We start from the raw sequence: 26,338 nt of genomic DNA on the forward strand, positions 1-26,338 counted from the left end.
CTCTCTCTCTCTCTCCCTTTTCTTTAAGGCCAATAACTCTTATTGCCCTTTGAGGCTATTTTCTAGATCCTATAGGCGTGCTTCATTATTTTTTATTCTTTTTTCTTTTGACTATTCTGACTGTATTTTCAAATAACCTATCTTCAAGCTTACTAATTTTTTTCTGCTTAATCAGTTATGCTGTTGAAAGACTGGTGTATTCTTCAGTTTGTCAATTCAATTTTCAGCTCCAGAATTTCTGCTTGATTGTTTTTAATTATTTCAGTCTCTTTGTTAAATTTATCTGATATGATTCAGAATTCATTCTCTGTTATCTTTCATTTTGTTGAGCTTCCTCAAAACAGCTATTTCTAATCTCTGTCTAAAAGGTCACATATCTCTGTCACTACAGACTTGATCACTGGTGCCTTACTTATTTAGTTCATTTAGCAAAGCCATGCTTTTGTGGATGGTTTTCATGCTAGTGGCTGTTCATCGATATCTGAATATTTATTCTAATCTTTGAAGTCTGGGCTTATTTGTACCCATTCTTCTTGGGAAGGCTTTCCAAATACTCAAAGGGAATTAAATGCTGTGATCTAAATCTGGTCACTGAGGCCATATGTGCATTAGGGGGCACCCCAAGCCTAGTAATGTTGTGACTCTTGCAGAGGTGCTCTGACTCATAGAGGTACTGCCGTGGTGGTCTTAAACAATATCCAGGAGAATTCCCTAGATTACCAGGCAGAGTCTTATTCTTTTCCTTTACTTTCCCCCAAACAAGCCGAGTCTCCCTCTTCGCACTGAACTGCCTGGAGTTGGGGAAGGGTTAATGTAAGCAGTCTTGTGACCACGACCACTGGTACTGTGTTGGGTCACTCCTAAAACCAGTACAGTACTGGGTCTTGCCCAAGGCCTGTGGCAGCTATTTTCTGGCTGTTGCTGCTGTTTACTGAAAGACCAAGGGATCTTTAGTCAGCAGGTAAGGAATCCTGCCAAGACCAGGTCTTTTTTTTTTTTCAGTGTAGCAGGTCCCCTTCTGGCCCACGGTGGGTTTAGAAATGCTGTCCAAGAGCTAGAGCCTGGGATGGGAGGCTTTAGGAGTCTTCTTGGTGTTTATAGTACCAGGTTGCAAGACAAAGTCCTCTTTACTTTTCCTTCTCTTTTCCTCAAGCAGAAGAAGTCTCTCCCTATGGCCATTATCACTCTAGGCTCATGGCAGCTACTGCTTGGCTGCCACTGATGTTTATTCAAGGCCCAAGGGCTTTTTAGTCAGCACTGGTGAGTCCTGCCAGGCCTGGATCTCTCCCTTCAGGACAATGAATGCCTTTCTGGCACAAGGCAAGTCTAGACATGCCTCCAGGAGCTAAGGTTAATATTAGTACATCAAAAATTATTTGAGTGACCCATTTTTCAGTTCTCCCAAGGATTGTACATAACTAATACCATTCTAGATGCATAGGAGATACGTTAATTATTAGGGTTTAATTCTTTGGAGGAACTAGTTGAGAATGATTGTAAAACTGTTCTAACTGGATGTTCTCATATAGCGTCAGTGAAGACTTTCCCATTGATTAACTATTAGCTGGTATTTAACAGTCCTTTGTAAATAGTAATTGGTTTTTTGACAGATGTTCAGTTTTGTAAGTAGGCTCACATGTTTATGTTTCCTGTGACAAATGACATTTAGCAGTATATCAAAGAGTATAATGTTGTTCTTCAGACTGTGCATGTATCTATACAGTAGAATGAAAAGGAAGAAATAGGTAACAGAAAGTCATGAAAAGAAAGGCCTTGTTGCTTCTAAAGAAGTTATGTTAACTTTGAATACTTCTCTAACACTAACTTTATTAATGAGTCCCACTGGTTCTGAATGACCTGGTGTGTTGTCAGTGTGTCAGAAGACCTCTATGTAAGAACAGTCATTTGGAATATCTATATATATTATTTGGCTTACTTTTGCAAGTTTTACCTATGTAAAATTAATATCAAAAGGGAGCACCTTATTACCTATTAAAAAGAAAAATTAGTTTCCCTCAGCTCGTCACAATCTGAGGCATGTAAAGCAATGTGGGATAATGTTAAAATCTTGTAACTTAAAGACAGAAAACCGGGATATAAGCCCTTACCTCACCACTTAATAATTCAGACAAGTTACTTAAAATTTAAGCTTCAGTTCTCAGCTATAAAATGGAAATAATAATTATCCTGTATCTCACAACAGAGTATTATTTTTAGTACAGCAGATGACATATATGAGGAAATTTTTATAAACTTTATAAATTACGAATTAAATTTTTTTTTTTTTTTTTGAGACGGAGTCTCGCTCTGTCGCCCAGGCTGGAGTGCAGTGGCCGGATCTCAGCTCACTGCAAGCTCCGCCTCCCGGGTTCTCGCCATTCTCCTGCCTCAGCCTCCCGAGTAGCTGGGACTACACGCGCCCACCACCTCGCCCGGCTAGTTTTTTGTATTGTTAGTAGAGACGGGGTTTCACCGTGTTAGCCAGGATGGTCTCGATTTCCTGACCTCGTGATCCGCCCATCTCGGCCTCCCAAAGTGCTGGGATTACAGGCTTGAGCCACCACGCCCGGCCACGAATTAAATATTTGTAGAATTCTTCCAAGGTACCAAACACTATGCTCAGTGCTCAGAATACACATACGAACAGGTTGTTCCCCCATAAAAAGTTCACAGTCTAGGGCTTGGGTGCAGTGGCTCATGCCTGTAATACCAGCACTTTGGGAGGCTGAGGTGGGCAGATGTCTTGAACCCAGGAGTTTGAGACCAGCCCAGGCAACATGACAAAACCCCATCTCTACTGAAAAATACAAAAATTAGCCAGATGTTGTGGCACATGCCTGTAGTCCCAGCTACTTGGGAGGCTGAGGTGGAAGAATCACTTAAGCCCAGGAGGTCGAGGTTGCAGTGAGCGGTGATTGTACTACTGCACTTCAGCCTAGGTGACAGATCGAGACTCTGTCTCAAAAAAAAATAAAAGAGTTCACAGCCTAACTGAAGAGTTGCTTTTTTAAAATTACGTCTTTACCTTCCTAACTCAATTATCTACTTCTAGTAATCAAAAAGTGAAACCTGGTCAAGGTACTGACTGTTCAGTAATTATTAATGAGCTCATTGCTACTTATTGCAAAATTAATCAGCATGCTATTTCAGGAGATGGAGACTTGAGAAATGCCTCTTGTAATTGACATTTGTTCATTGTCTCTCCAGCAGTCATTTTCCATTCCCTCTTCCTAGCACTATACCACATTTCCCAGTCATGTAGTTTGAGTGGAATTGACTAAACCTCCAAGGTAGGTTGGCTTAATACTGTATAATCAGCATATCCATTTCACCTAGCCACAGTCATTAGTTCAAGGATCATGTAATTCAAAGCAGTCAGAGCCAGTGGATTTCATCTCTTAGATTTTAATTGAACTACTAGGGGACACAGATTCTCTGTTTCCTGCTGAACATGAATGAGGAAATATACAACCCCAAGAATTATATCTTGGGACCGTGAATGGAATGCCTCCCATGATGGAACTGGCAATAAGAAACAATCCTGAGAACTGGAAGTTTAAAAGAGATACTGGGTCCCAGTAATGTTTTGTGAACCACTCATTCAAGCCTTTCTTGAACTATACAGACTGCTTCACTTTTTGGTTACATGAGCCAATAAACTAATAGAGATTACTGTTGTCTATAACTAAAAAGCATCTTAACTATTATAATATACCTCAATATGTACTGTATCATCAAAGAAATAAGACATCTTCCTAATAAAGACTAAAATGTATCAAATAGGAATCCCTGAAGTTTCATATTTGGGTAAAAAACCTGATTCAAGAGGATAGAGGGTTGGAAAATGTGACTTAAAGTTGGAAGAGAATGAAAATAAATCCTGCTCTTCTGTATTTATAAAATAAATGAAGATATTTTCAGAGAGACTGTATCCAAATCTGAAGGTGACAACTTATGCCTTGCAGCCTCAAGGCAACTGATAGGTTCAAAACTCAAAGTAATAATATTAACAATAGGCAAAGAATTTAAGACAAAGAGGGAAGATACCCTTGGAGGTTTGTAATAGGAAATCTCATGTCACTGACAGAAATTAAATCTTCTAGAGAAATCCAAAACAATAATGATGCTCCCTAAGCTGTATTGTATGAAAGAATTTCTACTGATTGCCCTGGGAAGAAGAAGAGTTGGTGATTTCCTCTTGGTAAATGATATGGAAAAAACAATATTTTTATCCATATCACTTATATATATATATATATGTGTGTGTGTGTGTGAATATATATGTGTATATGTATATATATGTATACATGTGTTTTATATATATAAAACATGCTATATGTTATGTTTATTAAACATATACATATACATGTGTATACCACCGCATGGTGGCAGGCACCTGAAATCCCAGCTACTTGGGAAGCTGAGGCAGGAGAATCGCATAATGTGTATATGTATACATGTGTATACATGTGTTTATGTATACATATACATGTATATTAAAACTGTATATATACAGTTTTATTGTTTCTTTTTATCCATGAGGATTTTGATATATTAAATTAATTATTAATTGAATAGCAATCATTCTTCTAAGCATTTTATATATATCAACTCTTTACATAAATCCTTATTTTGCTTGTAAGAAATCTGAAGCTCATAGTAGTTAAGAATGTGGAACTACTTAGTGGCTGAACTGGTATTCAAGTCTAGGCAGTCTGATTCTAAGATGGGAATTCTTGACTACTCTGCTATAGCACCTTTCACAAAAGAAAAAGTAAAAGAAGACGTTTTGGGAGGTGACAAACAAATTACAAACTCTCCTCAAAAATGAGAATTGGGGTCCAGGTGTGGTGGCTCACGCCTGTAATCCCAGCACTTCGGAAGGCTGAGGGGTTGGATCACCTGAGGTCAGGAGTTTTAGACCAGCCTAGCCAACATAGTGAAATCTCATCTCTACTAAAAGTACCAAAATTAACCGGGCGTGGTGGTGGGCACCTGTAATCCCAGATACTCGGGAGGCTGAGGCAGGAGAATCACTTAAACCCCGGAGGCAGAGGTTACAGTGAGCAGAGATTGTGCCATTGCACTCTAGCCTGGGTGACAAGAAACTCCATCTCAAAAAAAAGAGGAAGGGAAGGCAGGGAAGGCAGGGAAGAGGGAGGGAGGGAGGGAGGAAGGAAGGAAGGAAGGATTGGGATTTTCGTACCATGGTTTGAAATACTTAAGTGATAAGGTACACTGCCCAATCTAAGAATTGTAAACAATAGAATGTGTTTACTCTGGAAGTTTACTGATTCAAGCAAAAGAGCCTTAAGCTATAAGCATCTGTGGAGTAAGAAAGATATATAGATAAATTAATGTAATGAAATACTTTGGAGAAAACAGTGTGATACATGTTAAAAGATAGTTTTATAAAGGTTGGGTTATAACATTTAGAAATATAAAATAAATATGTGCCAAAGATTTTATTCAACTTATTAATTAATGAGAGAACTAGTAAGCTGTTATAACAATTCAAACAAGAATGGAAAGGACACAGACATATGTCAACAGTCATGAAGGCTGGAATGAATTTATAAATAGAAAAGTTGTGCGAGATATACAGGTCAATGATTAGTTGCTCTTGATCAGGACTAAACTTATTTGCATTTCTGTGGGCAGGAATCATTACTTACATTATTATTAGTTTTCTTCAACTTGCAAAGTTGTAAAATCGTGTAAAACAATGAAAAGTGCAGATAACTCAGAAGGATATACAAGTCAGGGCATTCTAGTAATCTTCGTAATCTCGAAGATAATTTTTTTTTCAAGACAGGATCTTGCTGTCACCCATGTTGGAATGCAATGGCACAATCACAGCTTACTGCAGCCTCTACCTACCAGGCTCAAGCAATTATCCTGGTTCAGCTGCCCAAGTAGCTGGGAACTACAGGCACACAGCACCATGCCCACCTAATTTTTGTATTTTTTGTAAAGACAGGGTTTCATCATGTTGCCCAGGCTAGTCTCAAACTCCTGGGTTCAAGCAAGTCTGCCCTCGTCCACCTCCCAAAGTGTTAGCATTCCAGACATGAGCCAGAGTCTGGCCTCAAAGATAATTTTTATTTACCACAAAAAATGTATTTGATCTCATTAGGTTTGGAATGATTCATTACATAACTGGAGCAATTTTTTTTTTTTTTTTTTTTTGAGACTGAGTCTCACTCTGTCGCCAGGGTGGAGTGCAGTGGCACGATCTCAGCTCACTGCAACCTCCGCCTCCTGGATTCAAGCGATTCCCCTGCCTCAGCCTCCAAGTAGTGGGATTACAGGTGTGTGCCACCACACCCAGCTAATTTTTGTATTTTTAGTACAGACAGGGTTTCACCATGTTGGCCAGGATGGTCTCTATCTCTTGACCTCGTGATCCGGCTGCTTTGGCCTCCCAAAGTGCTGGATTACAGGCGTGAGCCACCACGCCCGGCCGCAACATTATTAATTAATGAGATATCCTCCTTAAGTTTGTTTTACGAAGACCACAAAATTATTTTTTGTCTGGAAATTTTCTTAGGGAATCTCAGATTCTATTAGATTGTTTCAAAAGTAATTGCAGGTTTTGCCATTACTTAATACTTTTAAAGGTCTCTATTTTTGCCAACCCAAGATTACTAAGCGATGCCCAAGAAACTTCACCATCATCATCATTTTGGTAAGTTCCTCCTTCTCCAGGTCACCAAAATGGTATTCCGACATATAAGTTATCTTACTTACCACATAAAAGGCTGAAACCTTCTGCTTTAGGTACTAGGTTAGTTTTTCTGGGAGGGCTTTGTAAGCATTGGCTTCAGGAGTACAGCCAATATTTTTTTCTTCAAAGTGGTAGTGATATTTTATTAGATGAACATCATTTTCAAATATACCTCCAGGTAAGGCCTTGGTTGCACAATCAGTTTGTACGATTATATCCTGTTTAAAAGGAATACATTCTTTTTTGGAATGCAAATAACTATACTGTCAAGAAAATTTAGGAAATTACTAAGAGTTTCTGAATTCTGAGGAAGTCAGAATAAAATATTATTTTGAAATGTTTCATATTAGTTTAAGAAATGAGAGTCTACTAAATTGTGTGGGTTACATATAGCTTAAAAGAAAGAAAAGAGCTTCCTCATATATTCAGAAAACAGAACATTTTAAAAAACCAATGTCAATAATATTCCAAACAAATAGGAAAAGAAATTTCCTTCTATATTCCTTTTTCCATTCTGTGTTGATTCAGTCCTATGATAACTAATTATTGTTCAAAGAAGCCTTGACTTAGCAGTCTGCTTTCATGAAACTTTCTGTTTCTGGCCTGAAAGACTTTTAGAAATTCTAACTCAGTCCAATGTTTAGGTCTAAAAGTTGTCTAAGCAGAAGTCTACTCATGAGTCTATTCTTTCAAGTATTAGTACTTTGAAATATTGGGTACAATTCTTTCCATGAGGCTTTTGAAACTGTCTCTGTTGAATACACAAACTCTGGCCTGTAGCTTAATAAGCATCATCTTCAGGTAAGCATCAAAATTTGTTCATAGGTGACAGACTATGTTAATTGTAACCAATAATATCAAAATGCAAGAGGTTAAAATTCTCTCCACTGGGGAATAACTATTTCTAAAGAGTTTTGATCAGTATCCCCTTAAAGTAAAAACATTATAGACAAAATTCTTGCAAATATGGTCAAATGATTTTTGACCAGGGTACCAAGGCCATTCAGTGGGGAAGACAGTCTTTTCAAAAAATGGTCCTGGGAAAACTAGATATTCACTTGCAAAAGAATTAACTTGGACTTGTATCTAACACCATATACAAAAATTAATTCAAAATGGATCAGAGACCTAAAGCTAAGACCCACAATACAACTCTTGGAAGAAAACATGAGTCAAAACTTTATGACATTGGACTTGGCAATGATTTTCTTGGACATGACACCAAAGGCACTGGCAACAACAGCAAAAAGTACACAAATTAGACTGCATGGAAATTTAAAATCTTTGCACATCCCAAGATTCTATGAACAGAGAAAAAGGCAGCCCACAGAATGGGAGAAAATATTTGCAAATTATATACCTGGTAAGGGATTAATATCCAGAATATATAGAGAACTCCTAAAACTCAACAGAAAACCAACCTGATTCAAAAATGAGCAAGGGTATTATTGTAGAAAAAACAAACAGGTTCTTGTCACAAGACCAGAATAATTTAGGCACGTGGACACATTGTAGGGTGAGTAGGGCAGGATTTATTGGGTGAAAAGGAAAAAGGGAAATGGGAACCCCTGGCAAAGCCAGAGAGTGTCCTGCTAGCAGGTTTCCTGCCCCACAGATTTAATTGCAGGCCACCCCACAGGTAAGTTGAAGACCCCAGGCTCCTCCCCTCCACAAATGGTGCGAGCTTCCAATCTTCCCGTAGCTCCACCCCATCCTCCCAGTGCGCAGGCCAATCAGAGATTCTCCAGGGATCCCCCGTCTTATCTGCCTCCTGCATCTATCATTTGCCCACTGAAGATGTACATTTAACTGCCGTTAAAACAAGGATAGGGATGAAGACCAGTCTGAACTGCACCCTGCTGGTAAGGGGCAATGTTTTGGTAAACAGCAGTCAGATCTCCCTCAGAGGCATATCTAAGGGTCCCCAGTAAAAGGGACCATCGGCCAAGCCTCCAGTTGCATGACTGTTTGGAGGTTGATGGCCTGAAGGTGACAAGAGACAAACCAGGTTATTGGAAAACTTGTATCAAAATGAAACAAGGAGCAGGTGAGGAGAGCTCAAAAATCTCGCGTCCTTTGACCAGTCTGTACAGGGAGAGAGGGACCAAAAGCTTGACTGGTAAGAAAAACTTTTACCCTTTTGCTACCACGTCAGGCTTCTGGGTTCCTGTCCCCTGAGCTCAATCCTAAGCCAATCAGTTTAAGGTTTGGGAAATTAACTCTTCTCAGTTTGGAAGATGTATCCAGTGGGAGTGTCCCATAGTATGGAGACACAGTTACCTATCTGCGAAGAGAGGACAGAGGAGGAAAAGGGGGAAAAAAAAAAAAAGTTGTTTTGTTTTGTTTTTTCAGAGGAGTCCCAGTGGTTCAGGATGCAAGTGAAAGGGATACAGACTGAAGATGAATGACTGCTCATCTAGAAAGAGGGGAGCAGGTGTCCCTAGTTCCTTTTTCTTCCTAGCATATACCCAGGGTGTGTGAGGGAGGGAAAGCGAGGTGTTCCTCTTTCTTTCCACCATCCTTGTATCCCAGTGACTGCAACAGGGTGTCACCCATAGGTTTTAAACTGGCTTTCACCCATGTTAACAGGGGGGCCTAAAGGGTGGGAGTATCTGCTGTTAACTACGTACACCCTATCTCCCCTGCTGTCAGTAGCCTTGAATTCCCTAGACCTCATTTATGTGACAGATACTAGCATGACCTTTATCCATGAAACAAGAAGCTTGGCTTAACCGGCAGGAATCAGTCATGCTTATCTGCATTGTGCCTTTTAACTTCCATTACCATCGACCTCTGGATCCCTCGGATCTAGTGTTCTTTCCAAGGGCTTTGACCCATAGCTTGGAGTTGAGTTTGAGACAAAAATGTGTCTCAGGGTGGGGAGGGGTTGCATGGACTCCTTATCATAAGCTGAAAGCTAAGGTGAAGCTGTGGAATTCAGTCCTCCAACAAGGGAGAGAAAAGGATGTCTCATGACACGCCCAAATAACTGGTGACTATATTTATGCTTGCTAGGATTTGGGTGCATGGTGCTTGGCTTTGGTTAGCTCCCTTGGTCTTACTTTCCCAAAAAGGAAATCTCCAGATGATGGGCATCCTATTTATTCCCATCACCTGGCAGGATTTGCAGCATAATTGCTCAGAACTAGAATATCAATCCAGATTTCTATATTACCCATCCCTTTGTTCCTTCTGAGCTACAGCTGGAGATTGCTGGAACACGCAGGATTAGTCTAAAATGTAGGTTAAAACTTAAAAACAACTAGGAGTTTAGAATGCAGTGACAAATGTATAAATTGTGAAACACAATTTCTCTCTCTCCAGTTCATATTTTTGTTAAAAAAAAAAAATCATGATAGGACTGAGTTGTTTGCAAAATAGTCTTATATATGGCCTGATTATTTGCGTAAAGTATAGCAAGAATAACTATTTCTTTTTTTTCATTAGTTATCATTAGTTTATTATAAAAGAGAAATATGGAAATTATTTACATGATGAAAGATTTCAGAACTTCAGTGGAATGGGCAGCTTCATGTTGATGCCATTTCAATAGTGACTTATTTCAGTCTACGTACTTTCCAAGAATGTCACCATCTCTAAATAGGAAATAATCCTTGTCATCTAGAACTACTTTGGTGCCTCCATACTCTGGCAGAAGAACTTTATCTCCAACTTTCACGCTAACCAGTTGAATCTCTCCACCCTTTCCTTTAGAACCCGATCCAACAGCGACTACTGTTGCTTGCAATACTTTTCCTTGAGATTTTTCTGGAAGCATAATGCCTCCTTTGGTTACAGTTTCAGCAGCACTCCTTTCAACCAATACTCGGTCAAAGAGTGGAAGAAACTTTCTAAACGCTTGTCCTGCCATGACTCCCTCCGCCTCAGACTCGTACTCTGCTCTTGTGTAGCCCCGCAAGGAGAGACTCCAATAACTATTTCTTAATAGGCCTTTTAGACTGGCTTTGATGGAACTGTGTTCCACAAGGAATCTCAGATATGACCTTTTAAAGCAAAGCCCATGGGTTTGTATCCTCAAATACCTGTGAGTTAAGGTGATCCTCTCCTCTTAAGGTCCGAGGATAAACTTGGGGTCAGGAACCCTGTACAGAGACTGGGTAGACAAGGGTATGAGGCCAGTTTTCTCACTTGGCTTTTATCAACTCTGCAAGTCAAGCTTGATTCCTGAAAGGGAAACACACCCTTCTTGTCAAAGCCTTGGTAAAACAACTAGTTTATCCAGTTGCAAAAGAAAATGGACTTTTAGTGCACTGATCCAAACAACTGTATTGCCATAAGTTAGGAATACTCACAGATACTTTCTAAATTCTAGAGGAACAAGGCAGAGAGAAGCAAACATTCTCCAAATTTTGTTCACAGTATTCCTTACTTGATTAAGGACTGTAAATAGTTCAAAATCAGTTTCCATGAATCTGAAAAATAAAACAAGGATCAGCAATATTCCAAAAAACTCAAAAAGATTGCTTCAGTTTTCTACATTTAGTCCATTTAATTAATTCTTTGTGTTGTTGTTTGTTTGTTTTGAGACAGTTTTGCTCTTGTCACCCATGCTGGAGTGCAATGACATGATCTCAACTCACTGCAACCTCCACCTCCCAAGTTCAAGCGATTGTCCTGCCTCAGCCTCCCAAGTACCTGAGATTACAGGCGCCTGCCACCACACCCGGCTAATTTTTGTATTTTTAGTAGAGACAGGGTTTCACCAGGTTGGTCAGGCTGGTCTCAAACTCCTTACCTCAGGTGATCCACACACCCCAGCCTCCCAAAGTGCTGGGATTACAGGCATGAGCCACTGCACCTGGCCCCATTTACTTAACTCTTGTGTTGCTTAATATTCATGAATATTTTATTTCTTTATGAGTCCTGTACATTTTTCCTTTGTTCCAATGTCACAATCTCCAAAGTTATTAGAAACCTGCATTTGAGAGCACCTGTTAAAGTCCTATAGATGATTATAAGCCATCTTTTGAAAAGGATCAAAACAAGACAAAAATTTTCTGAATAACAAAATGTCCAGGGTAGTTACAGTTAGAGTCACCATTGACAAAGGAGTTTGGTTATCCCTGTGGTTTATAAAAACTTGACATAACAACCTTAATTATGATTGATAGCATATACTTTAGACATTAGCATTTTGGAAATTTCATACAATTTTGGGACATATATTAGTATTATTCCCCAAAATATAACCTTAAAGAAGATGAAACACCATTTGGCAATCCCATGTAACTAAATATGCCAAATAATCCTGCTTACTTCTTTTCTGGATGCCCCAGGGGACCTCTGTAGCGTTCAAAAGCCAGGTATCAGGAAAACAATTTTGAAACTGAAGTTTGATTTTGGGAAGCCTATTGAATATATCAGAGGATTAAAACAACTGTATGAAATAGAATTCCAGATTACCATGAATTATTTATTTTGCCAAAATGGTGACTCAGATACTTTAAAAAAGCAAAACCCTATTATGACCCTTTACAAATTTTGCAAAAGAGCAGATTAGTGCCTTAAGAGTATCTTGTTGTGCTTTTATTTCAATGATCAATTCACTGAAAACCATATAATGCCTTTTGAATTAAGTCAATATGTTTACACATGGAATTTTTTTCAAGATTGATTTTTACAGTCCTTCTACCACTTGTTTGAACTTTGAGCTTTAGTTTATCTAATTCAAAACAACCCTTTAACCCTAGACAAGAATTTACATTTTATGCCTTTTATAATCTTTTACTAAAAACACATTTTATTAGTTTTACATACCTCACATGTAAATTTATTTCCAGTAGTTTGAGTTATATGTTATAATGGTAAATTCATTGCAATTTTTTACTTTAATGTAAAACCTGGTAAGTTGTTTTCATTATGTGCTAGGTGCTGCCAAGGTTTAACGCCTTCCAGCATAATTAAAGATGTGGTTACTTCTACATGTCCCCAGCCTTACCAATTATGGAGCAGACAAGTCAAATAGTTCTTAAAACCCAAAAAGCAGTTATAAACTTAAAACATTTAGCAAACCTAGCACCTGACCTGCATAATTTAGTCTGCCTGTTTATATTTTGATGACATCTGCTTTTTACCAATATTCTTTAAGGGTTGTTTTTATTTCTCAAAGATTAAAGTCACATGAACTGAAAGGTACCATACCTTTTATCCTCCCTTTAAAAAAATTTTTGATCCAAGCACTTATCTTCCTTTAGGCCAATTAATTAGAGCTCTTTTTACACGCATCCCACACACAACACATGTATAACTACACAGACAGGCAAAACAACCCAGTCACCGTAAGATCTTTTGCTTACCAATCTCCTAATTGAATTATTGGATATAGCCCTTTAAGAGATAGGGCTAGGAAAACATGCAGCTTCTAAAGCCTAATAAACAGGCATAGATGGGGCAAAAACAGATTCTGAGAGAGATCTATCCACTTTTAATTCCTGGAGTTCCTTGAAGAAAATAGAGGTCTCTCCCGCTCATGCGTGCATTAAGGGTAGCAAGACAAATGGAGAAAAATAATTCGGTCAACTGAGAAAAAAACCTTTTTCCAGCAAAACAAGATCCAAGAAAAGAAAAACATAAAGGCCTTTTAAATATACCTATAATTTGAATACCCACTTTTAATTAAGCTGAGCACTCTTTAAGAAGGTACTTTTTAACTCCCTTACTACCTGACTTTAGTCATGCAAAGTGGCCAATATTTCTGGCTTTCAAACTTTACTAAAGGCTCAGAGAAAGGAAAATCCAAGGCAGTTCATGGAGGGGAAGAGAATCAATAAATAGCAAAGGTCACAGAGATGTTAAACTGGAAAGGACTCATTGAACCCCAGGCCACCGTTGTAAAATGGTAGATGCTAGAACAAAACATTGCCACATGTTTACAGGCTTTGCTCCCAAGGACATAAAGCAAGATGGAGGCCTGCAACAAAGTTTGCTACTGACCATAGGAAAGTCATGCAAATCACATCAGATTGGTTACAGCTTAAGACCAAACTAACAAATCCTTTTTCACAATTAAAACTCTACAGAGAATATAAACAGTGATCCCCATTATTCCTGGTCCAGCAAAATGTCTTCCAAAAGGAAAAAAAAAAAAACACCCTAACTTAGAAATGAACTCCTGACTCAGTGGAGAAAAGGGAAAGACAGCTTAACTGCAGGGCTGTGTTAAATGCTAATAGGGTGGAGAAAAGAAAAAGATGTCTGGGGAAGAACTTCTTATTCTTATGCAAATAGGTTCTTCCACCAGTGAGAAAAACTTAATTGTTTTCCTACAGAGTGGAAACCCTTTCCCTGGGGAGGGGAAGGCTCTATGAATGCAAGGCAGAGAGCATTGGCCAGCCTGCCATTGGGCACCCTTGGGCCATGCTTCCCAGCCCTGGCAGGGGTGGAGGAGCTGCCATTCTCTGGTCCATCTTGCACATGCCTGCAGCTGTTGGGATGGGGTGGTGCACAGTTTCCTCTACCCTCTGAAGAGGTCTGAGGAGAAAGAGAGAAGTGAAAGGAAAAAAGATTTTTAGATCTGCTTGGTACTTATCTTTTCTCAAGCCCCATGTTGGGCACCAAAAATGTTGTAGAAATAAAAAACGGGTTCTTGTTACACAACCAGGATAATTTAGTTGCATGGACACATTATAGGATGAGTAGAACAGGGTTTATTGTGTGAAAAAAAAGCGGGGGAGAAACAGGAACCCTCAGCAAAGTGAGAGAGAGTCCTGCTAGCAGGTTTCCTGCCTCACAGACTGAATTGCAGGCCACCACACATGCGACTTCCAAGCTTTCCATGGCTCCACCCCATCCTTCCAGTGCGCAGGGCATTGGAGATTCTCCAGGGATCCTCCACCTTATCTACCTCCTGCATCTATCAGTATGAGGATGCAAAGGCATAAGAATTATACAGTGGACTTTGGGGCCTCCGGGGGAAAGTGTTGGAGGGGGTTGAGTGATAAAAGACTACACACCGTGTACAGTGTACACTGCTCAGGTGATGGGTGCACCAGAATCTCAGAAATCACTACCAAATAACGTATTCATGTAATCAAACACCACCTGTTTCCCCCAAAAATCCTATTGAAATTAAAAATAAATAAATAAAACAAAAGTGAGCAAAATACTCAGACATTTCTCAAAGAAGATTTGCAAATGGCAAATCTTGAATACCACAATTTTAAAAGGAAAAGAAAGCAATGTAAACAGGGAGAGCATTAACAGTTCTCCAGGGACTTTACACAAAGCATACAATTTTTAATATGTTTACATTAATAAGATTTTCCCTATGGAAATACAACCTAGGGAAGACTGGGCTTCTTTTTTGATATCACCACTCTTTATCTGTGCTTAAAGAGCAAACTTTTGTGATTTCTAGTGGCTTTCTGGGAAATGTCAAAGATAGTTTTATTTCTTTTCTTTTTTTCTGGGCCTGTGGACTTTGTAGATAAGTACAAAACAGTTTTACATTCCCTGAAATTTTTTTTAATTTATTGTATGTTTGGGATCAAATTTTGAGTTATCAGAGGAAACTTAGACATGTGATTTAAACAGGACCATGGATACTTGAGAAATAATTTTTGATTGTCTAATCAAAATGATAATGAAATTTTTTTTTAAAAGCATGAAAGGTAATACAGTTGTTAAGAAGTGTGGAACTTTTGTTCTTTGGGGTTTTTTCCTTAAATACCAAATACATAATAAAGTTAACATATAGGAGAGAAAATTATTCTGATAAGACACAGAATCTCTGCTATCTAGGCAGATGATGTAGATCATAGGTAAAGGCATTAATCACCAAAGCAGCCAAGAAAGCCATCAAAATTAAGTTAACTTTGCTGATATGTTAATGCATTTGTTTTTTTCTTTTTTTGACACAGAGTCTCACTATTTTTGCCCAGTCTGTAGTGCGGTACACAATCTCGGCTCAATGCAACCTCCACCTCTGGGGTTCAAGCGATTCTCCTGCCTCAGCCTCCTGAGTAGCTGGGATTACAAGCACACACTAACACACCTGGCAAATTTTTGTGTTATTAGTAGAGACGGGGTTTCATCATGTTGGCCAGGATGGTCTCGAACTTCTGACGTCAAGTGATCTGCTCGACTCGGCCTCCCAAAGTGCTGGGATTACAGGCATGAGCCACCATGCCCGGCCTCTTAACACATGTTATAACTGGTATAGTTAGGCTTTGTGTCTCCACCCAAATCTCATCTTGAATTGTAATCTCCATAATTCCCATAATCACCACTCGTCAAGGGAGACTACAGGTGGAGATAATTGAACCCACAGGGGCAGTTTCCCCCATGCTGTTTCGTGATAGTGAGTGAACTTTCACGAGATCTGATGATTTTATAAGGGGCTCTTCCCTCTTCGCTTGGCATTTCACCTTCCTACCACCACCTTGTGAAAAAGGTCCCTTACTACCCTTTTGCCTTCTGCCATGATTCTGTGTTTTCTGAGGCCTCCCCAGCCATGCTGAACTGTGAGTCAATCAAACATCTTTTCTTAATAAATTACCCGGTCTGGGGTATTTCTTTATAGCCTTGTGAAAATGGACTAATTCAGTAACTTATCTTCAGAGTCTGGTATTGTAAGTCAATAGAAATAAACTTCACTTTCCAAGTTTTATTCCTCACAATGTTCTTTCAAATATTCTGGAACAAACTGACACATAATTTTAGGACCGCAGTTTTTTCTCAAGCAGTCCATGAGATGAAACTGTCTTTATGATAATATTATGACGTAATGTATGTTTTACATTGACTCACCAAATATTTTTTTTCTGACACTAATATGTATATACCATTCTGCTAGATGCTGTGTGTTTTTAAGTGGTTAGATATGACCTAGGCCCTGCCTTTAAGGAAGTCACAAATGTAATATAAGAGAAAATATATATTATATATATATTATATTTTTTTTTTTTGAGACAGAGTCTTACACTATTGCCCAGGCTAGATGCATATGGCCGGTGACCTTGACTCACTGCAACCTCTGCCTCCTGGGTTCATAGGAGATCTCCTGCCCTCAGCCTCCCAAGTAACTGGGATTACAGGTACCACACCTAGCAATTTTTTGTATTTTTAATAGAGACAGGGTTTCACTATGTTGACCAGGCTGGTCTCGAACTCCTGACCTCATGATCTGACCGCCTCAGCCTCCCAGAATGCTGGGATTACAGACGTGAGCTACTGTGCCTGGCTGAGAAAATACATTCTCAAATGAACCAGTTTTATAAGTATATTATGACTGTTAGTATTTTCATAGATTAAAAAACTAGTCTGCTACTCTGAATGCCATTTTAGGAAATTCTGTGAGACTTACTGGTGACTCTTCTAGATTCTCTTGGCATTATAAATTCCCAAGGACAACTTGGTCTAATCAGCTATCATCTTTCATCTTTCACCTTAATTATTTCAGTGACTGGTCTCATCAGTTCCACCCTGGCTCCCTTCAATTCAGTCTTCAACTCACAGCCTGAGTCAACTTTTTAAAATAAAGTAAATCATGTCACTTCTCTACTTGAACCCTTCAATGGATTCTCATCACATTTATCGTTACCAAAACTCCTTGAAATGTTCTGCTAAATTCTGTATAATCTGACTCCTCCCTGCTTTCTAGGTTCTTCTCTTACTATTTCTCTCTTGTGCTTTATTGATTACTAAGCTCCATATAACTTTTTCTTTCTTCAGGGAATATGCTGTCCCCACTACTTAAAATGTTCTTAAACCCACTTTTTGCCTGGCTAACTCCTACGCATTCTTTCTGTTCTGGTTTATCTCTTTCTCACAGAAGGAATTCTCTAATCCACACTGCCCACCTAAATTATGCCTGCAACTATTCTCTATCATTGCACCTTGTTATTTTTCTTTATAGCACTTATAGTTACAATTATATACTTGTTCATGTGTTAATTTATCTGTAGAACTGTAGGTGGGAAGATCCAGGAGGACACAAGTCACATCGCTTTTATTTATATGGTCTATCCAGCACCCAGCACAAGTTGGCACATAGTGTAGACTGTATAAATTTTGGTAAATATATCCCATGAAAAGATATGATGCATCATTCATCTTGATGGAATTGATGTCTATTAACTACGTTATTAAGACTGAGATTTTAAAGAGAGATATATTTTGCCATGCCTATGATGTATAAGAATCATTCCATGTAAACAGTGGCTTACACCTGTAATCTCAGCCACCTGGTGGCTGAGGTGGGGGGATTGCTTGAGGCCAAGAGTTCAAGACCAGCCTGGGCAACATAGTGAAACCCCTGTCTCTACAAAAAGTAAATTTAGCTGAGTGTGGTGGTGTGCACCTGTTGTCCTAGCTATTTGGGAGGCTGAGGTGGGAGAATTCTGTGAGCCCAGGAGTTTGAGACTGCAGTGAGCTGTGAGCACACCACTGCACTCCAACCTGGATGACAGAGCAAGGCTCATCTCTCAGAAAGGAAAAAAGAAACTTTCATTAAATAGACAAATAGTCACCATATTCTGTTCCTATAGTAAGTAAATATATTAAGAGACTATAGTAATGATAATAGGGAATCATTTTTGAATGCTAACCATAAAACAAACATTCTTCTATGCATTCTATAAGTGCCATAAGAAATTAATCCTGGAATGCAGGTTTCAGCAAGATTATACCTTTTTATTTTCCTAAAAGGCAATTACACGGGAAACCAAATAATAATAAGGATGGATTACTACCATTGAGAGCAACAAAATTCTGAAATTTTAAAGCAATGAGAGAATAATTTTAGTAAGTCTAAATATTCCTTGTAAAAAAACAAGCTTATATGAATATTTAAATTTTTAAGTTTATAAAAAAGATCTCTTTATAGTCATACTTCGTATGTTTGCCATCTAAGAGGTTTTCATTGTAAATATGAATCATGAATTTTGTAGATTTTGTATTATGAATTTTATCTAAATTTAGGTATTCACATTTTTTGTTAAATTTCATTTTGTTGGATTCAGCCCATCAGTCTACTAAGAGGTCTTTTTAAAATTTATATCAGCTATCTAGTATATTACTTGTCTTTTGTAGCTTCTGTCACCAGCAAATATGTTAAGCATGCTTCCATTCAAGTCACTGATAAAACTGTTTTTTAGGCTAGGCCATTTCACATACTACCAGAAACCCTGCTGGTTGTAATTGCTTAACTAACTAACATATTTCTATTTCAGCGCATCAAAACCTACAGACCTTTCTCTATTGACAAGGTATTTATGAGCTATTTTTCAAATACCTACATGAACTCAAGATACATTGGATTGACAAGTTTTGGGAGGTTGTTTGTTTAGATAGGGTCGCACTCTATTGCTCAGGCAGGAATGCAACGGCACAGTCACTGTATCCTCCACCTCCTGGGCTCAAGCAATCCTCCCGCCTCAGCCTCCCAAGTAGCTGGGACCACAGGGACAGTTTTTTCTTTAATAAAACTTTGTAACATTTAATTATAACCTCTGAAAGATTAGTATTAGAAGCTCTGAGAAGACACATGATGTATATTTTCTGAAATAACCCATTTAGGTATTCACATGTAATCAATCTGTTTTGTTTTGTTTTCTTTTCTTTTTTTTTTTTTTTCAGGCGGAGTCTCGCTGTGTCGCCCGGACTGGAGTGCAGTGGCCAGATCTCAGCTCACTGCAAGCTCCGCCTCCCGGGTTTACGCCATTCTCCTGCCTCAGCCTCCCGAGTAGCTGGGACTACAGGGGCCCGCCACCTCGCCCGGCTAGTTTTGTATTTTAGTAGAGACGGGGTTTCACCGTGTTAGCCAGGATGGTCTCGATCTCCTGACCTCGTGATCCGCCCATCTCGGCCTCCCAAAGTGCTGGGATTACAGGCTTGAGCCACCGCGCCCGGCCTGTTTTTCTTTCTAAGACAGAGTTTTTCTCTGGCTTAGGCTGGAGTGCCAGCAGCACAATCTCAGCTCATGCGACCTTTACCTCCTGGGTTCAAGCGATTCTCTTGCCTCAGCCTCCCGAGTAGCTGGGATTAAAGTCATGTGCAACCACACCCAGCTAATTTTTGTATTTTTAGTAGAGATAGGACTTCACCATGTTAGCCAGGCTGGTCTCGAACTGGCTGATCTCAAACTCCTGACCTCATGATCCACCTGCCTTGGCCTCCCAAAAGTACTGGGATTACAGGTGTGAGTCACCACGCCCAGCCTGTAATCAATCATTATTGTTAGTTCAGGTGCTGTATCACACACCGAGATGTCAAATAGGATTTATAGAAAATGCAGCCTACCTTAATGATCTCTAAAAAGAGAAGTTGGAAGGAAAGGGTACACATTTTGGAGTTGACCACCAAGCTGCTCAAGGGATCCAAAAACCTCCATCATAGAGACTGACAAATTGTAGCTGTTGAAGCTGTACTTCTTTGTACATGGTTGCTTTGGGAAACTCACTCTGATTATTGTAAATTTGCTCACTAGCTACCCAACATTTAATTCAAATAACAGAGAATTTCTATTGTACAGCCTTGCGACTTTAAGTTTAAACTTTTCTTTAAATCTTTAAGTGGCAAAAATAATTATTAGAAGAGAAAATATGTGCTCATTTATGAATTTTCTTGGCATCAAATATAAATTTGTACGTTTACTTTATTGGCATTCATACTGCCATTTCAAAGGACTACAAGGTTCAAAAGGGGAAAAGATATTTTGACTATGTATTCTGATTTTTATAATATAACTCTCCATTTCTTCTTTTAAAAGTGTCTGCCCAACCAGTGAAATTAGCTTTAAGACAGGAAAAACAAAACAAAACAAAACAAAAAAATATAGATAAAGAATCAGCACAGTTCCTAGGAAAATTATTTGTTCCCATTACAGTTTTCCTTAATGAGGAAAATTCTATTGCTTAATAATTCACAGTCAAAATTACATTGCACATCTAAAGAAAGTTTGAGATCATCTGGGACAAATTGTTTCCTCCATGCTATGAGTTGCATAAGATAGTAGAAATATGGATTACTTCTCTAAAAGTAGGAATGTTATTTCTTTTGTGAGTGATTTGGCATTTTTCCTTCCCATTTGTTCTGATTTAACTCACTACAAATTCTACTTACTCTAGGTAGATCCTCACTACTCCATGGCAAGCCTTTGGTTCATCTCTCTTATTGACAACCTTATATACATTGCCAAATTGCAATTTTCAGACCTTTGCCCTTGACTCAGTTTCCCCTATATTCTCCTCTTCTTGTTATACTAAAATAAAGGTCATCAGGGCTAAATTATTTGTTCTTTCTATTTAAAACAATTTTCCTGAATTAATACTTTGCTCTATTCCTTCTGTCTCAAAAAACTGCTTGTAATTCTCAGTTAGTGGCTGCTTCTACTTCCTTATTATTAGATATCATCTATGTACGAGACCCTATTCATTCCTTATTTCTCCCTAGTTGTTGAGTATGTTGGCCACTTATTTTCTGAAACAGTCCCCCACTATGGTTTTCATTACTGAAATGTTTTAATCAGGCAAGTAACACATGAGCACACACTCAGTAAAAAAAGAAAATGAAACATAGATAAGATTAATACCCTTTTTGAACCACCCTCTCATTCATTTTTATTTACCCTCACACTCCCCCCCAAAGTAAACATTTTTATCATTTTGAAGGGTATCCTTCAAAAGTTTTCTGTACTTTTCTGTACAAACATAGGAAATAAAATCCGAAGGTTTTTGTTTGTTTGTTTTTTGTTTGTTTGTTTTGAGATGGAGTTTTACTCTTGTTGCCCAGGCTAGAGTGCAGTGGCACAGTCTCGGCTAACTGAAACCTCCCCCTCCCGGGATCACAGGTGCCCGCCACCACGCCCAGCTAATTTTTTGTATTTTTAGTAGAAACGGGATTTCATCATGTTGGTCAGGCTGGTCTTGAATTCCTGACCTCAGGTGATCCACCCACCTTGGCCTCCCAAAGTACAGTTTTTAACTGGTGTACATGTGTTTAATTAAGAAAGGGACAAAGGGCCAGGCACAGTGGCTCACGCCTGTAAACCCAGCACTTTGGGGGCAAAGGCAGGTGGATTACAAGGTCAGGACATCCAGACCATCCTGGCCAGCATGGGGAAACCCTGTCTCTACTAAAATACAAAAATTAGCCAGGCATGATGGCTCACGCCTATAGTCCCAGCTACTCAGGAGGCTGAAGCAGGGGAATCGCTTGAACCTGGGAGGCGTAAGTTGCAGTAAGCGAAGATCACGCCACTGCACTCGAGCCTGGTAACAGAGCAAAACTCCGTCTCAAAAAAAAAAAAAAAAGGAAGGGGTAAAGAAACTTGCAAGCTACTTCTAAAATTTATATAGATAGAATTGCACAGGGCAAAAAAAAAAACAACAACAAAGACAGTATTGAACAAGAATAAGAGCAAAGTGGAAAGACCTGCTCTACCAAATATCAAGATTTAGTATAATGATATGGTTAAAGTAACTTCTTAATGGTGCCAGAATTAATATTTAGACCAATGGAACAGAATTTAAAGCCCAAAACACATCAACACACATATGGTCACTTAGTGTACGATAATTTATAGTGCGGAATTATAGAGAAGTTATTTTTTCAATAAATGATGCTGGGACAACAGGCTATTTATATGAAAATAAATGAAATTGGTCCCCCTATCTCACAGTATACAAAAATCAACTCCAGGTGTATTAGAGACCCAAACAGGGAAGAGGAAACTATAAAGCTTTTATAGATTTTATAGAACAATGTTTTATTATGCTTGATTAAGAAAGAATTTCTTTTTTAATTGAATTGAAGTAAAATTTACATAAAATTCACCATTCTAATTTTAAAGTGTGTGATTCAGTGACTTTTACTATATTCACAGTGTTGCACAACTATTACTTTTATCCAATTCCAGAACATTTTATCACTACCCCAAAAAAAAAAACACCTTGCTCATTAAGCAGTCTGTTCTCCATTCCCTCTGCCCCCAGCCCCTGACAACCATTAATTGGCTGTCTCTGTAGGTTTACTTATTTTGGACATAACATATAAATGTAATCATACAATATGTAACTCTTTATGTCTAGTTTCTATCACTGAATAAACAATGTTTTCAAGGTTATCCAGGTGGTAGCATGTATCAGTACTCCTTTTTGTGGCTGTACAATATTCCATTGTAAGGTATACCACATTTAGTTTATCCATTTATTAGCTGATGGTCATTTGGGTTGTGTGTACTTTTTGATTATTAAAATAACAGTGTTAGGCACTTTCATGTATGTTTTTATTTGAACACCTGTTTTCAGTTCTCTTGAATATACACCTAGGAGTGGAATTCGTTGTCATGATAATTCTATGTTAACTTTTAAGGAGGTGCCAAACTATTATCCATAGAGCTGCATCATTTTATATACCCAACAGCAATGTATGAGGGTTACAGTTTCTGTATATCCCTGCCAGCATTTGCTTTTTTTCTTTCTTTCTTTTTTTTTTTTTGAGATGGAATCTCTCACTGTCGCCCTGGCTGGTGTGCAGTGGCCCAATCTTGGCTCACTGCAACCTCAGTTTCCCAGGTTCAAGTAATTCTCCTGCCTCAGCCTCTCAAGTACCTAGGATTACAGGTGCCCGGCACCACGCCTGACTAATTTTGTATTTTTAGCAGAGAAGGGGTTTCACTATGTTGACCAGGCCGGTCTCGAACTCCTGTGACCTCGTAATCTTCCAGCCTCGGCCCCCCAAAGTGCTGGTATTACAGGTGTGAGCCATTGTACCGGACCTTCTTTTTTTCTTAATTCTTATCATCTGAATGGGTGTGAAATGGCATCTCATTGTGGTTTTGATTTGCATTTCCCTAATAACTAAGGATGCTGAACATCTTTTCATATACTTGTTGATGATTTGTGTAGCTTCTTTGGAAAAATGTTTATTCACGCCTTTTGCCCATTTTCAAGCAGGTTGTTGGTCTTTTTATTATTGAGTTGTAAGAGTTCTTTATGTATGTGCTGGATACTGGACTCTATCAGAGATAGGATTTGCAAATATTTCCTTCCTTTCTGTATTTTGTCTTTTCACTGTCTTGATAATGTTCTTTGCATAAAAGTTTTTAAGTTTGATGAAGTCCAGTTAATCTAATTTTTCTGTTGTTGCTTGTACTTTTGGTGTCATATCTAAAAATCCATCACCAAAGTCATGAAGATTTACCTTTATGTTTTCTTCTTAGAATTTTATAGTTGAGCTCTTATAATACAATTAGGTATTTAATCCATTTTGACTTAATTTTTGTGTATGGTGTAAGGCAAGGCTTCAACTTCGTTCTTTTGCATATGGATATGCAGTTGTTCTAGCGTAATTTATTGAAAGACTGTTCTTCCCAATTAATTGCCTTGGCACTCTTGTCTCAAATCAATTAAGTATGAAGTTAAGAGTGCTTATTTCTGGACCCTCAATTCTATTCCATTAACCTATGTTTGCCTTATCCCAGTACCATGCTGTTTTGATTACATAGCTTTTAAGTAAGTTTAAAAAGCAGGAATTAGCCTGGCACGGTGGCACACACCTGTAATCCCAGCATTTTGGTAGGCAGATCACTTGAGGTCAGGCGTTTGAGACCACTCTGGCCAAAATGGTGAAACCCCGTGTCTACTAAAAATACAAAAAAAAAATTAGCTGGGAATGGTGGCGGGTGCCTGTAATCTCAGCTACTTGGGAGGCTGAGACAGGAGAATTGCTTGAACCCAGGAGGCGGAGGTTGCAGTGAGCCAAGACGGTGCCATTGCACACAAGCCTGGGCAACAAGAGCAAAACTTCATCTCAAAAATAAAAAAAGAAAAGAAAGAAAGAAAGCAGGAATTATGAATCCTCCAACTTTCTTTGTCTTTTTCAAGATTGTTTTAGCTATTAGGTTCCCTTGAGATTCCATATGAATTTCAGGATGGGTTTTTCTATTTCTACAAAACACACCAGTGGGATTTGACAGTGATTGCATTGAATCTGTAGACAGCTTTGGGCAGTATTGCCATCTTAACAATATTAAGTATTGCATTCCATTAACACATATGTCTTTCCATTTATTTGCCTTTAATTTCTTTCAGCAATGTTTTGTAATTTTTGATATACAGGTTTTATAATTTTTGGTTAAATGTACTCTGCATATTTTATTCTCTTTGATGCTATTGTAAATGGAATTGTTTTCTTAATTTTATTTTTGAATGTTTCAGTATTGGTATATATGATTTTTGTGTGTTCTTCATATATTCTACAACTTCGCTAAATTTGATTATTAGCTCTACTTGTTCTTTTTATGGATGTTTTAGGAATATATGTGTGTGTGTGTATATATATATGTATGTGTGTGTGTGTGTATATATATAAATATATATAAAACCATGTCATCTGTGAATATAGTTCTACTTCCTTTCCAATTTGAAGGCTTTTATTTCTGTTTCTTGCCTAATTTCCCTGGCTAGAACTTTGAGTACAATGTTAAGTAGAATTGGCCTGAGCAGACATCCTTTTTCCTGAACTTAGGGGAAGTTTTCAGTCTCATTATTAAGGAAGATGTTGGCTGTGGGTTTTGTATAGATGCCTCTATCAAATTCAGGAAGTTGCCTTATATTCCTAGTTTTCTGAGTGTTTTATCCTGAAAGGGTATTGCATCAAATGCTTGTTCTACATTAACAGAGATGATCATTTGTGAAGTTTTTTTTCCCCTTCATTCTGTTAACATGATGTATTCCATTGACTTATTATCTTATGTTGAGCCATTCTTATATTTTTATAATAAATCTCACTTGGTCTTGATGTATAATCATTTTAGTATACTATTTGTTTTTGTTTCCTAGTATTTTGTTAGGATACTTGCATCTGTATTCATAAAGGATATTAGCCTGTAGTTTTTTTGTTCTTATGATGTCATTGTCTTCAGTGTCAGGGTAATACTGGCCACTTAAAATGAGCTAGGAAATGTTCCCTCCTCATATTTTGTAGAAGAGTTGGTAAATCAGTTTTGTTAATTCTTCTTTAAACATTTAATAGAATTTGTTAATGAGGCCATCTGGTCCTGGGCTTTTCCTTGTTGAAAGTATTTTTATGTACTGATTCGACCTTTTTAGTATTTCTATTCAGATTTTCTATTTCTTCTTGAGTTGGTTTTGGTAGTGTCTGTGTTTCTAAATATTTGTCTGTTTTATCTCGGTCATGCAATTTGTTGGCATACAGTTGTTCCTAGTATTTAATGATTATGAAATAATCATCTGGTAGTCATTTCACTTCGGTGAGTTCAATTGCAATGTTCCTACTTTCATTCTTGATTTTAGTAATTTAAATCTTTTCCTCTTTTTGTCAGCCTACTTAAAGATTTGTTAATTTTGCTGATACTTTTAAAGGACCAACTGTGGTTTTGTTGATTCTTTCAATGTTTTTGTGTTCTCTATTTCATTTCTCTCCACTATAATTCTTATTATTTTCTCTTGTTTGCTTTGGGTTTAGTTTACACTTTATTTTATAGTTTCTTAGGGTGGAAGATTAGTGTATTGATATGAAATCTTTCTTTTTAAAAGTAGATGTGTACAGCTACAAGTTTCCCTCTGAACACTGTTTCTCTGCATCCCTTGAATTTTCATATGTTATGTTTTCATTTTTGTCTCAAAT

The 26,338-nt window shown here is 38.1% G+C and overlaps 1 protein-coding gene and 1 pseudogene across 2 annotated transcripts in view; one reads left to right on the forward strand and one right to left on the reverse strand.

Moving 5' to 3' along the window:
* GPHN (gephyrin) overlaps positions 1–26,338 on the forward strand; it is a 298,334-nt gene that overhangs the window by 21,802 nt on the left and 250,194 nt on the right.
* Positions 10,161–10,659, reverse strand: LOC108533707 (10 kDa heat shock protein, mitochondrial pseudogene; annotated as a pseudogene). The gene has a single exon (XR_001886799.1). The product of XR_001886799.1 is annotated as a 10 kDa heat shock protein, mitochondrial pseudogene (transcript).

The sequence above is a fragment of the Rhinopithecus bieti genome, unplaced genomic scaffold, assembly GCF_001698545.2.
Source record: "Rhinopithecus bieti isolate Rb0 unplaced genomic scaffold, ASM169854v2 scaffold_11252, whole genome shotgun sequence".
NCBI lineage: Eukaryota > Metazoa > Chordata > Mammalia > Primates > Cercopithecidae > Rhinopithecus > Rhinopithecus bieti.